The sequence below is a fragment of the Stegodyphus dumicola genome, chromosome 11 (genome assembly GCF_044657685.1).
Source record: "Stegodyphus dumicola isolate Sdum_Otavi_A_Nest chromosome 11, ASM4465768v1".
NCBI lineage: Eukaryota > Metazoa > Arthropoda > Arachnida > Araneae > Eresidae > Stegodyphus > Stegodyphus dumicola.
Genome location: NC_140778.1, coordinates 123,586,393 through 123,598,735, shown reverse-complemented (window position 1 = coordinate 123,598,735; position 12,343 = coordinate 123,586,393).

Here is a 12,343-nt window from a genome sequence, read left to right as displayed (position 1 = left end):
GTATTATAATTATATTTCGAATTAATATTAAGAATTTTTGAATTATATTTTAAATAAAGTTATTGTTAAAATTTTTCTAATTATCAGGTTAGCAAGAAAGGAATTTCGTTTTTTTTTTAGTATTAAATACAACTCAACTACTTTAAACAAAAATTAACTTTAATCCGTCAAATATCAACCATTCTGTTCGAACATATCTTGCCATTTTTCTGGTAACTTCATGATTCCGCGCTCATAGAACTCCTGATCTTTAGCAGCAAAAACACAACCAAATGCGTCATTGATATTACTGATATTTTTATCATTTAAGAAGTTCTGTAAACGTCCAAATAAATGATAATCCGATGATGCAAGATAGGGGTTATAGGGAAGATGTGAAATCACTGCTCATCGAAACTCCAGTAACTTCGTACGCGTTGCTAAAGATGTACAAGACCTCGCATTGTCGTGGTGGAACACGATTCCAATGCGAGTTGCCAGTTTTAGCCTTTTCTATTTGATTGCTTCCTCCAGTTTCATAAGTTGTAGACAGTACACATCTGAGTTGATCGTTTGGCTGCTTGGAAGCAGCTCAAATCACCAAACTGACAGCATGATTTTTTTTTGATACAATTTAGCTTTTGATATGACTTGTGCTCATTCATCGTGCTTGGACCATGACCGTTTTGGATTAATGTTATTGTAGACGATCCACTGTATATCACCAGCGATAATTCGTTTAAAAAATGGGTCGATTTGATTACGTTTGAAATGCATATCGCAAATATTGATTCTTTGTGTTACGTGCATTTTTTTAAATTCACGCGGAACCCAAATATCGAGCTTCTTAACGAGTCCAAGACATTTTATGCGATTTTCAATTGTTGTCTGTGATACATTTAACAATTTTGCAATCTTCTCATACAGTTATATGACGATTCGAATCAGTTAAAGCTTTAATTTTGTCATCATCAACTTCAGAAGATCATCTTCAAGTGAAAACTCTCCAGAATCAAATTAATTTTCTAAGCCAATTCTGAACACATGCGTTCTGTTAAGCGATTAACTTTCTAAATTTCACATAGTGAATGAGCCTCAGCTTCTTTCTTGTATTTATGAAAACAAAGAAGCAAAATACGCCGAAAATGCTTAATTTTACAGTTCGTTTTAAAATTGATCGTAAACAATTGCAAACATTTGTTTCTGTGAATTTGTTACAAACCTAAAAGTGTCTCAGCTGCTAAATCTCAAAAGAAAAAAAAATACAATATTGATTGAAGAATAACAAAACGAACCTAACTAACATTTGTGCAAACCGAATTTTGACAATCCAGTATTTTGAGATTGAGGTGAATATGATATATGAATGAAATAATATTAAATTTTAGTGGCAAAAATTATATAATATTTTTAATATAATGTATAAATATTAAATGTTGTGATACTGAATATTGTTATAATGTTTATAAAAATATTAATGGTTAATGAAACTGAATAATTTAATAAAATTGAATATGGGTAATATAATGAAAAAGTGAAATGCGTAAAGAAAAGCAGACTGAAATTATGGTGAATGGGTGTTAATGTAATGGATAATTGTATGTAAAGCGTAGAATGTGTTGAGAAAGTATTGAAAGCATTGGTTTAAAATCGAAGAGAAAAATATATTTTGCCTTTGAATAAGGATTCCTTTTAACATGTCATGCTACAGTCAAGGAAGCCTCGCCTTTTTACTATTGAGTTATATTACGTTAACATTATATTAACATACTTTTTACATAAAAAATTAATTCTTAATTATTATTATTATTATAGAATATTTAATATAGTTCTAAAAGGCCTCTTACAGGAACGAAGGTCTCATACAAGGAACGAAGGTCTTTTCAAGTAACTACTTTAGTATATCTTTAACCACTGACGTGACATTAATGAGTTAATATGGATATGCTCTATGTGATGGAAAGTTTGTTTTTGAAGAACTAAGGAGTTTTCGAATTTGTGTAAAATAATAAATTGGAAATGAAACATAAATAAAATTTAGCAACACTTTTAGTCGAATGTTTCATCAATATTTATGAGGTTAAACGCAGTTTGTCAATACCGTATTTCCTCGTGAGTTTTCTCCTCTTCTTAATTAATATTGTCGTCAGACAACTGATTGTAATTTAATTTACGAAGAACGCGGTTACAGTAAGAACATAACAAATGAAAAATAGTCACGGATAAACTATTCGTAGTTATCACAATATTATTTCTGTAAGAAAAAAAAATCTGCGTTCCAATAAGAATGCATGATAACATTATAATATCTGGATGCTGGGCCTATATCTGATGGTAACTGAGCCGACACGTCGTGCTCCGGTTCAATTACTTTAAAGCCCTAGGAGCACCTAACATGAATGAGCCTTGACCAGAGTTCTCAAAAGGGGCATCAGAGGAAAAAGTGAGGAGGAGGCGAAAAAAAGACTGGTATTGAAAAAGATCGAATATATCAGCAGTAGATAAGGCTACACTGATCTGAAACTTAAATAACAGAAGTAAGGTGAAATCATATGTTTGGAAAGTTAAGTGTGAGAACACCTGCTCCGACTTGGAGCTTAATCCTGATGGAATTAACACAGTGAAGATTGTTTGGATAAAAAGATGAAATTTCTTCCTTAAAAAGAGATGTTAGAACATACTTCTGTTAGTAATCCGAATTAATTTTGAAATTCTTTCCTAGTTTCTTTATTTTAAGTTTTTCCTTATAAGAGAATCTAGTAATAACCATAAAACGTTAAAAAAAAACTTTCCTTGTTTTCTCTGAATCAGCAAATCAAGTCTTTTTCTCCTCAATTTCGGTAGTAAATCGATCGTTTTCTATTGCAGTCCAGATAAGTATATTCAAGCGTCATCAATTGTAACGATATATTTTCATTTTTCTCCTGTCAAGTAATTTTCATACAGCAATTTGCGCATTGTCTTACGCTGAGAAACATGTTTCGGTGTTAGAGGACGAACATCATGTTTTTTTTGGGGGGGGGATTACCTTTAAATGAGATTTTATAATTTTGTTCACAATTCCTACAGAAATATGTAAAGATTTTGCAATAGCTCTTGGGGGATTAGCTGGATTTTACTTTAAAACAGGAGATGCGACTTTAATAAGATTTAATAAGAGATGTACACTGCTTAAAAAAAAAAAAAAAAAAAAAAAAAAAAAGGGGGACAGTTCTATATCTTTTGTTCTACTGGGCCGATTGACAAAATTCAAACTGCGTTTTTCATCTGTCGAAAGCACGACTTAGGATATATATTAGATTTATATATAGCCCTATTCTAACATAGGTATTTTGACACAAAATCGGACTTTTTCTGAAATAACATATCAATATTTTTCCATATTTCAATTCTACGACTGAAATTATGCCAGTGTACCAAGTTTTGTCAAAATCGTACGAGTAGTTTTTAAAATATTAGCTCTCAAAATGTTAGCTCCTCAATATTAATTGAATTTGGTAAATATTTATTAATATCTCTTTTTTTATTAAACTTTTATTATTTTTCCTTTCACATTTCGAAATTTAGGTTCATTCCAAATAAAATTTACCCATTTTTTGTGTTTTATTTTTTAAATTTCTATTTTTAAATAATTTTTATAAATTTTTCGAAAAAAATGTTGAATAATAACCTATAAAATTTTTACCATCATCTTAAAGTAGGTGTAGTTTTAAGCATATCTGCAAAAAATTAGACTTTTTTATTCAAAATTTTCTAAGATATACACGAATTTACATATTTTCGTGTTTTGAAATTTGGCATCTTTTTTTGAGCGATAATAACGCCAAATGTGGTCTACGGATTTTTGTTTTAGTGAATTGCTACAGCTATTTTTAACCTTAAATTTCAAGTAAAATTTTACGGAGAACTAATTATATGACATTTTTTTTAAGTAGCTGCAGATCATTTCTGCATAACCATTACATTACATTAACTACATAATTTATTTCTAAACAAACTGTTGCTTTAGAAGTGGCTGAAAGAGCGGCTGATACTGTCATCCATATTTTTAAAGCACACTATATTTTTATAGAAACATAAGATTTAGAATAATCATTTTTATAAAAGTCAAATTATGATGTAAACATACAACCCTCTAGAGACTGAATTAATGGAAGTTCAGTGGTTATGTAGAAATGATCTGCAGATACTTAATGGCTGGATAAGTCAGCAGATTCTGTGGACAAGTAAGAATAATTATATAAACGACACCCAAAATTCTGGATTCAATTAACAACGAGGATACGATGTTTATTAAATGAATTTAAGAAGTTTTAAAACATAAAAAATCAACTCTTTTTTATCCTAAAATGTATTTTTGTGCGTAGCGTATTTTCATTATATCCTTAAAATTCTAATTTAGAATGTCAAGAACTGAATCCTAATCATCAGTAATATAATAAGTAATTATTACGGTTATTAATAAATCCTTCTTATAAAGTAACTGCAAATATTTCAAAAAACTTTCTGTCTGAATGAAAATATTTTTCTATGCAAATATTTTTAATTTTATATTAATCAAGATTGCACACGATATTATTTATTTACACTTCAATTCTTACCGTCAGCTCTAGTAGAAGTTACAAATCAATTATATTTAATTAAGGATTGGATTGGAGTAGATTATTTAATTATAGCAAAGCACACGAGGGCTATCTGCCTAAAGGGAGGGATGCCTTCGTGGAGGACTTTCTAAGGGAAACTGGCTCGTTACACATGGGAAAATCCACGAAAACGCCCATGCAGCCAGCCCGTTCGCGGGATTCGAAACTCAGACCGAACTATCAGTGTTCAGCGTCTTTATCTCTCTGCCGCTGGTGGGCTATTTAATTAACGAATGACCATCTAAGTTTAAAAACAGCGATTCAATTAATGGCGCCGTATCTTTCATGTTACTCCCGATTGGCAAGCTACGTGATTTTTAATGAGTATTCGGGTTTTGCTTGTAACTTGACTTGGAAATCGCGCTTAAACTAGGTTAGTTGGTTATTTGAACAAAGAAAGAACACAGGAGCTATTTGATTAAGATGCTTTCATAGAAAACCTTTCTAAAGAGAACCTATAAAACTACGAAAACCAACCATGCAGCCTGGGTTAGACTTCGCAACAAACAATTAGTATTTAACAATCTTCAAATGCTAGGCAACTGGTGAGGCTCCAATTAAATCTCTAGTTTAATATTTTATTTGTAAATATTTAAAATATTGTTGTATTCTTAGACACGAAAAGCAGAAGTTTTTTTAACTCGTTAGTAAACTACCAAGCCGTAGTGCAAATGAATATTCAATTTCTTTTGCAATAATTGTGTTCACTTAATATTCTTGGAATATGAGCTAAAGAAGGAACGTTCTCGAAAGATTAAAGAAGTGTTTAAATCCAGTGATATTAGGTTTGTCATACAAGCTGAGGATCAAAACGATTCTGCAATTGCCCGAGTAGTTGACTTGTAAATGGCTGTGAATTAAGCAGATGACTTTTAATCTTTCGTTTTCAGTCAGAAAACGTATTCCAAATGTTTTGTATTGCATGACAATGTATCTTTTCATTATTCAATAACCAGTAGGAGAACCGCTTATGTTCCGAAAATAAGTATGTGTACTCAATCGTCCTGCATGTTCTTCAAATTTGTCATCTTGTGATTTTTTTCTTTCCCAAAAACTAAAGTTGCTTCTCAAAGGAATGTTTTTTGACATTGAAGAGAGAAAATGAGTATGACATCTACTTTTAGATGCATTTCAAAAACAGATCTCTACAAGCCTTCTCTTCCATTACATGTTGTGCATTCAGACAAAAAGTTGCATCAGCGTAAATTCTATAATCTATTTTTATTACACTCTGATTACTTTATTAACATACAGTGAATATATACTAAACCTTTTACTTCAGCTTCAGTAATTCGGAATTTTTGACGGAATTGTTGTCGGAACTAGGACTTAGAAGATAAGTCAAATTAAATATTTCGATAACCCAATAAATTCAAGGTCGAAGTTTCAATATTTGATTTTCGGAGGGAGGGGAAATTTTTTCAGTTTTGGTCCATTATCCTAAGTATATTTGCTTCGATTCTTTATGTTTCCATAAAAGCGAAAAATTTATGCATGGTATACATATAACGCATAGCTTCAAGTAAAATTTAATAATATACAAGGTGGTTATAATTAAAGTTCCACATTGAAACGGTCATAAAAGGAAAACTGCTGGATCAAATGTTATCAAACTTGGTACTCGTGTAAAGGAGGTCATGGGAATTTATTTTCCGCGAAAAAAAGGAAGTTCGAAACCTCACCACCAGGGGGAAAATGGCGCTGTATGCAATATTGTTAAACGAAATATTAGTCGGAATCTAACTTAACCTTTTGTTACACGGGTTTAATATGTTGTTATACCCTTAAGAAACTTTGAAGTAAGCAAATTACCATTTAAAGGCGTTAAATTCGAAAAAAGTAGATTGCGCCATCCGTGTAAGTGAGAAATTCGTCCGTGAAAACCACGAATTAGCGATTAGAAAATGTGAGATCGCAAATCACTCGCACAAGTGCGAAATCGTTTTCTTACAGATCGCTAATTTGTAATTTTTGAACCCTGAATTCGGCCCTAAACCATGATGATACTGATTCAAAACGCTTTTAATCGATTTAGGCCAAAGAAATCCCTTATGTTATCTATCTAGTTCCATTGCATTCTCCTACTGCATTCTATTGCATAGCAGTCATTCCACACCGTTTAGTGTTGAATGACAGCTAATTTTATAAACTGAACCATTTTTCTCTGAAGAGCAGGCGACAGCTGGATCCCTGTGATTGCAGCTCACTTAGAGTCAATGTTAAAATGTTTCGTGATACATGAACTGCAGTAACATGGCCTTCTAGATACTACAATTTTTATGCAGGGCTGGGCTCCACCTCACGTGTGTCGCACAGTTACTCAGGCAACATTTCACGAATGAACGTCTTATAAGCCGACACTTCTCCTCTTCCCACCAGACCTCAATCTCTGTGACTTTTGGCTATGGGGTTATCTCAAAAGCACTGTTTATGGTGATAATCTAAATAATTTGGCAGAAATTAAAAATGTCCGTAACATTCCTCCTGATATGCTAAGAACGGCTGTTGAGAATGCAGTAACAGGATTTAACTTGCTCTCGGAAAATGCTGGACGCTACATTGAACATGCTTTGTAACACGTTTCGGAAACTATTAAACACATTTTAAACAGATGTTTTCATGTCTTATTTCATTTACCAATATTATATACAGCGCCATTTTTCCACTGGTTGTGAGTTTTTGAACTCTTTTTTCTCGCGGAAAATAAACCTCCTTTACACGATTCCCAACTTTGATAACATTTGGTCCGGTAGTTTTCCTTTTATAACCATTTCAAATTGGAACTTTAATTATAACCACTATGTAAATTAAACTTTAAAAGTCTGATAGTTTGGTTCAAGTCACAGCTTTAAAAATATATATATTTAAATATAATATTTTATATTAATCCTCTTAGAAAGAATGTTTTAAGGAGCTAATTTTTCTCTCGCGTTATAGATTGCATAATAAAACATGATCTTTAATATGATTTAGATTGTTTCAGCCGATATAAGAATCGGGTCACTCGATGGTACAGAATAAACCCTGCTGGACTGTTTTATTTCTTTATCATTTAGCAAAAATCTTTTAATTAAAATATTTATCCTTTGGACTTCGCTTTAAACTTTATTTATAGTTAAAATGACTAGAAAATGAAAAGCTGTCTTCAGCTGAAACGCAATTCATGTAATTGATATTTTAAAAAATTGACAAGAAAGCAAAATTTATGGAAGTCTAGCAATCAAAAAATCTTAATTTTCTAGTGTGAGCACTTAAAATAACTGTAGAAACAAAGAAGAAAATTAGGGAGAAAAGTAAGCAAAAATTTGCAAGAAAATTTGGCTGTCAGACATACCAAGATGTTTAAAAAAGTTGGACGCTTTTGAATATACCTTCAGGATACTTCAAAGAATTTAGGTGTTCAAAGAGAAAACACTTGGACGTGTACACCACCACCACCAAATACCATCAATTGAGCTTGTGTTAACAGAAAAGACAAAAACGATATCATTACAGATTAAAGTGAAGAGCGACTGGTTGTAGACTATATGGTTGTATAAATTTAAATTACGTTATAGAACATCATATGGTATCATAAATGGAGAATCCCCTGATTTTTCACAGTCGAATTGTTTGAAGATTCAGGAGTTTATCCAGTGATGTATGTGGATGTCACCTAAAGATGTTTTTTTTTCGTCCTGATGAAACAGCGGCCGAGCGGTAAATCGTTGAACACTGGTAGTTCAGTCCGAGGTTCGAATCCCGCGAACGGGCTGTCTGCAAGGGCGTTTTCGTGGTTTTCCCCATGTGTAACGTGTATGCGAGCCAGTTTCCCTTAGAACATCCTCCACGAAGGCATCCCTCCCCTTAGGAAGATAGCCCTAGTGTGCTTTGTCATAATTAATTAAACCAAAACCTCTTGATGAAACCAGACTTTCCTTTCATCTCACACCTTTAAAATGTTTAGCCTCTAAAGACTGATAAAGGCTCTGACAAATACTTCGTGAAGAACTTTCTAAGAGAAACCAGCTGGCATACACGGTACACATGAGAAAATCCACGAAAACGCCCATGCAACCAGCCCGTTTACCGGGTTTCGTACCGCAGAGTGAACTACCAGTGTTCAACGATTTTCTACCGCTCGGCCGTTTGTGGGCCTTTATGAAATGGAAGGCGATAACTTTATTTAAAACTAGCTGTACCCGCCCAGCGTTGCCCGTGCATTTAGAAAATGCAGATAAGTGAATAGCGCAGGAATAGTAGTGTAGGACATGTAGACTGTCTCTCTCTCTTCCCCTCCCCCCACACACACAACATTCCCCGTCGATAAAAAGGAACAATATATCCTAACCATGAGCCATCTGTTAAAAAATTAGTTTAAATGAGAACAGACCTCATATTAGCACATGCTAGGAAACCGTAGTCATGTGGTTATAATCAAGGGTCTGAAGTATAAAGAAAAGTAAACATAAAAAATTCAAAATCAAAGATAGGAAAGAGTTGAAAGGGAAAGATAGAGAGTACAGTACAGAAAAAATAAAAAGTAACGAAAACATGGATGAAATAAAACATCCTGCTTACAGGAAATTTGGAGTTAAGAACCAATTAAATTTTTAATTTAAGTGTAAGTTAAATTTAGATGACAATGAATTAGAAGAGGAGAGTGTTTGTGTATGTTTGTGGAGCTCGGGCTGGGGTCGCAAGGGCCCCTGACCGATTAATGTCTGTTGGTACGGCAGCACCATTCGGATTATTGCTCATGCTCTCAAGAGAGCACTAAACAATAACATCACTATTTAAAGCATGATAGTCAGAGTTAGTTTGGGAGAGTGGAGAGTGGCAATAATTTTTCGTTAGATTGTCCTTTTCGTTAGAGAGCCTCGGGATAAACTATATTTAATGTTCTTCCATTCGGAGCTAAGATGTGTAGATTATCGGCATTACCAACTCTTGAACAACCCACGTACAGTTGACCATGGGAGAAACACGGCTTACGGAGGTCGAGCCCTACAACTTTGAGAGATTGTCCTTGTGCCTTATTAATGCTCATCGCGAAACTCAAACGAACAGGGAATTGTAGACGCTTAAACTGAAACTGGAGATCGGAAGGGATTATAGGAATTCTTGAAATAAACACATCTTCGCCTGCAGCATGTCCGGTCATGATGGTGGCTTCTATAATATTTGGCATCAGTTTCTTGATAGAAAGTCTTGTTCCATTGCAAAGTGCAGGCGGATCCAGATTCCTGAGGAGAATTATCGGTGCTCCAACCTTCAAGTCCAATATGTGGGAGGGTACTCCAGGTGGCTCTAATTTTTTGAGAAACTCTGTCGTATAGTTGACAGCCTCGTCAATATTGCATGTCGTGTCTATAGATTTGTAAATATGAAGAGTTCCGGGTAAGTTCTGTAAAAGTTCCTTGTTGATAACACTGACGGCTTCGTTTGTTGGGGCAAGAATTGCTCTTTCGCACAGCCATGCGTGATCAGTGAAGTGGTGAATCACATTCGGAAACACAGCCTCTTTCAGTTCTTCTTCAGTAGTCACAATCCTTCCAATGCCTTGCATCGCTACATATCCATCTTCATTTTCTGAAGTAAGGGCTCCATTTCCTAGTTTCAGTAGATTATCTGCAAACTGCTGGGCAGAGGGATCACCGTTGAGATGAACTCGCATGTTAGTCGATAATCCAAGTGTTTGAATGCCATTCCAGATGTAAGAAGATTTTATGCAGGCCTGCATTTCATCTGCCCTCGTTCCACGCGGAATAACTGGTAGCGTCTGTCGAAAATCGCCTGCCAAACCCATTACGACGCCTCCCATTCTGTCATTGTTCTGTCTAAGGTCTTTCATGGTGACATCTAATGCTTCGAATGCGGCTTTGTGAGACATGGTACACTCGTCCCAAACGATGAGCTTGCAATCCTGTAGAACCTTTGCCTTTCCTGAATTCCTTGGGATGTTACACGTTGGAGTCTCTGTGCTTGTCAGATTTAAGGGTAACTTGAACGCCGAGTGAGCAGTCCTACCACCTGTCAAGAGTGTAGCAGCAATGCCGGATGAAGCGACAGCCAGGGCAATCTCATTTCTGTGCCGCACCTTTGCCAAAATAAGGTTGATAAGAAACGTCTTCCCGGTTCCGCCTGGAGCATCCAAAAAGAATATACCCCTTTGCCTATCAAAAACTGCTCTAGTAATCTTGTCAAAGGCTTCTTTTTGATCTTGGACCAATTTAGGCTCATTCTCCTGTATATAAGCTGCGAGCACATCCATGTTATAAATTCGTTCTCTAATTATTTCACTGGAAATGGCAGAATCGCTGTTTCTGTTAGGTTGGGGAAGTCCAAAGCTTTTCAGGTTCAATCCTCCTAGAGATATTATCTTGTTCTCAATGTAGATTAGGGCTCTGTTAAAGATGTCGTCATTGTAGTCCAGGTCCATATTCTGCTGCTGGATCCTTGCTTGATGCAGTATGTCTTCAGACAGGTTCTCCCTGTGGTTCATCCATAACTGTTCAGGGCCCGACATGGAGCACGTTTGAAGCATTACAGCAAACAGATTACGCATCATCTTGGGTGATCGAGATGCAGCTGCTTCTTCTAACGCCGTGTTCCAGTGTTCGTCATTCTCCAGAAGTCCTTGAAGTTGGCAGGCCTCTTTGAAAGTGTTGCAGACTCTTCCTTGAACGGTTCTCAAATCCGTGAATGATGTTGGGCCTCTAACTTCATGTAGTAATAGGTGAAGGTGGAAGCATTCGGAGTTGTTGGGATGGACGGTGTAGACACGGCCAAGAGCATCAGTAGACCGGATTCCTGTTTCTTCTGGAACAATTTGTCCTTGTTTACGGCGGTTCCAACTCTTGTTCCTGCTGTTCCATGTGTAGTACTTTGGAATTTGGTTGTAAAGTAAATTGCGAGCAAAGTTATCTTGGGTGCACAGCTTGAAGAAAGATGTGAGCGTTGTTTCCTGGGGTGCCTGGACCCGTTCAGCAGCATTTTCTTCAGTGAAGTACACTCTCTGGCCATTTTCAAGGTGGACGCTTAGATGAACGACTGTGGGATGACGTTCGTGGATTGGAAAGTTGAGTATTCTCCACACTGCTTCATTGCTGCTAATGTATCTTCCCATCTCATATTGATGAATTTCATTCAGTTCATTGGCTCCACTGGTGACATCAAATACAGCCATGTCGGATCCTTTATTGACATACTTGCATACATACTTTATGGACTTGACAGAATTGCAGTACTCAACGTTGATATGTGCGTTAAAAATTTTGGATAGTAGTGGACAGTAAGGAACAATCCAGGCATTGTCCACCGAAACTTCTGATCCTCGTAGATTGATGCTTGCTGTAAAACCTCCATCTGCAGGGCTTCTACGACGATACAGTGGATATCCGTCTTGTCCCGTCTGCGTCTCTTTCAAGAACTGGCGAGGGTATCGCTCTCTTGTCGATTTTTATTTTCCAAACATTTCTTTTTTCGATGTGGCTGCGGCATATTTCTTCTAAAATCTGAAAAGCAAAAGTTAAGCAACCAACAGAAGAATGATTACAAAAACTGAAGAAAACGCTACAATAAAGAAATCAATTGTTATAATCGAACGTTATTTGAAAATAAATAATAGCAACACGATCAGTGAGTCAAAAAACCATGATAATATTAATTAAGAAACAAAAAGTTTATAAAGTGCAATTCTGAAAAAAAAAAAGAAATTAATGTGTCATGAAAACAGCAAA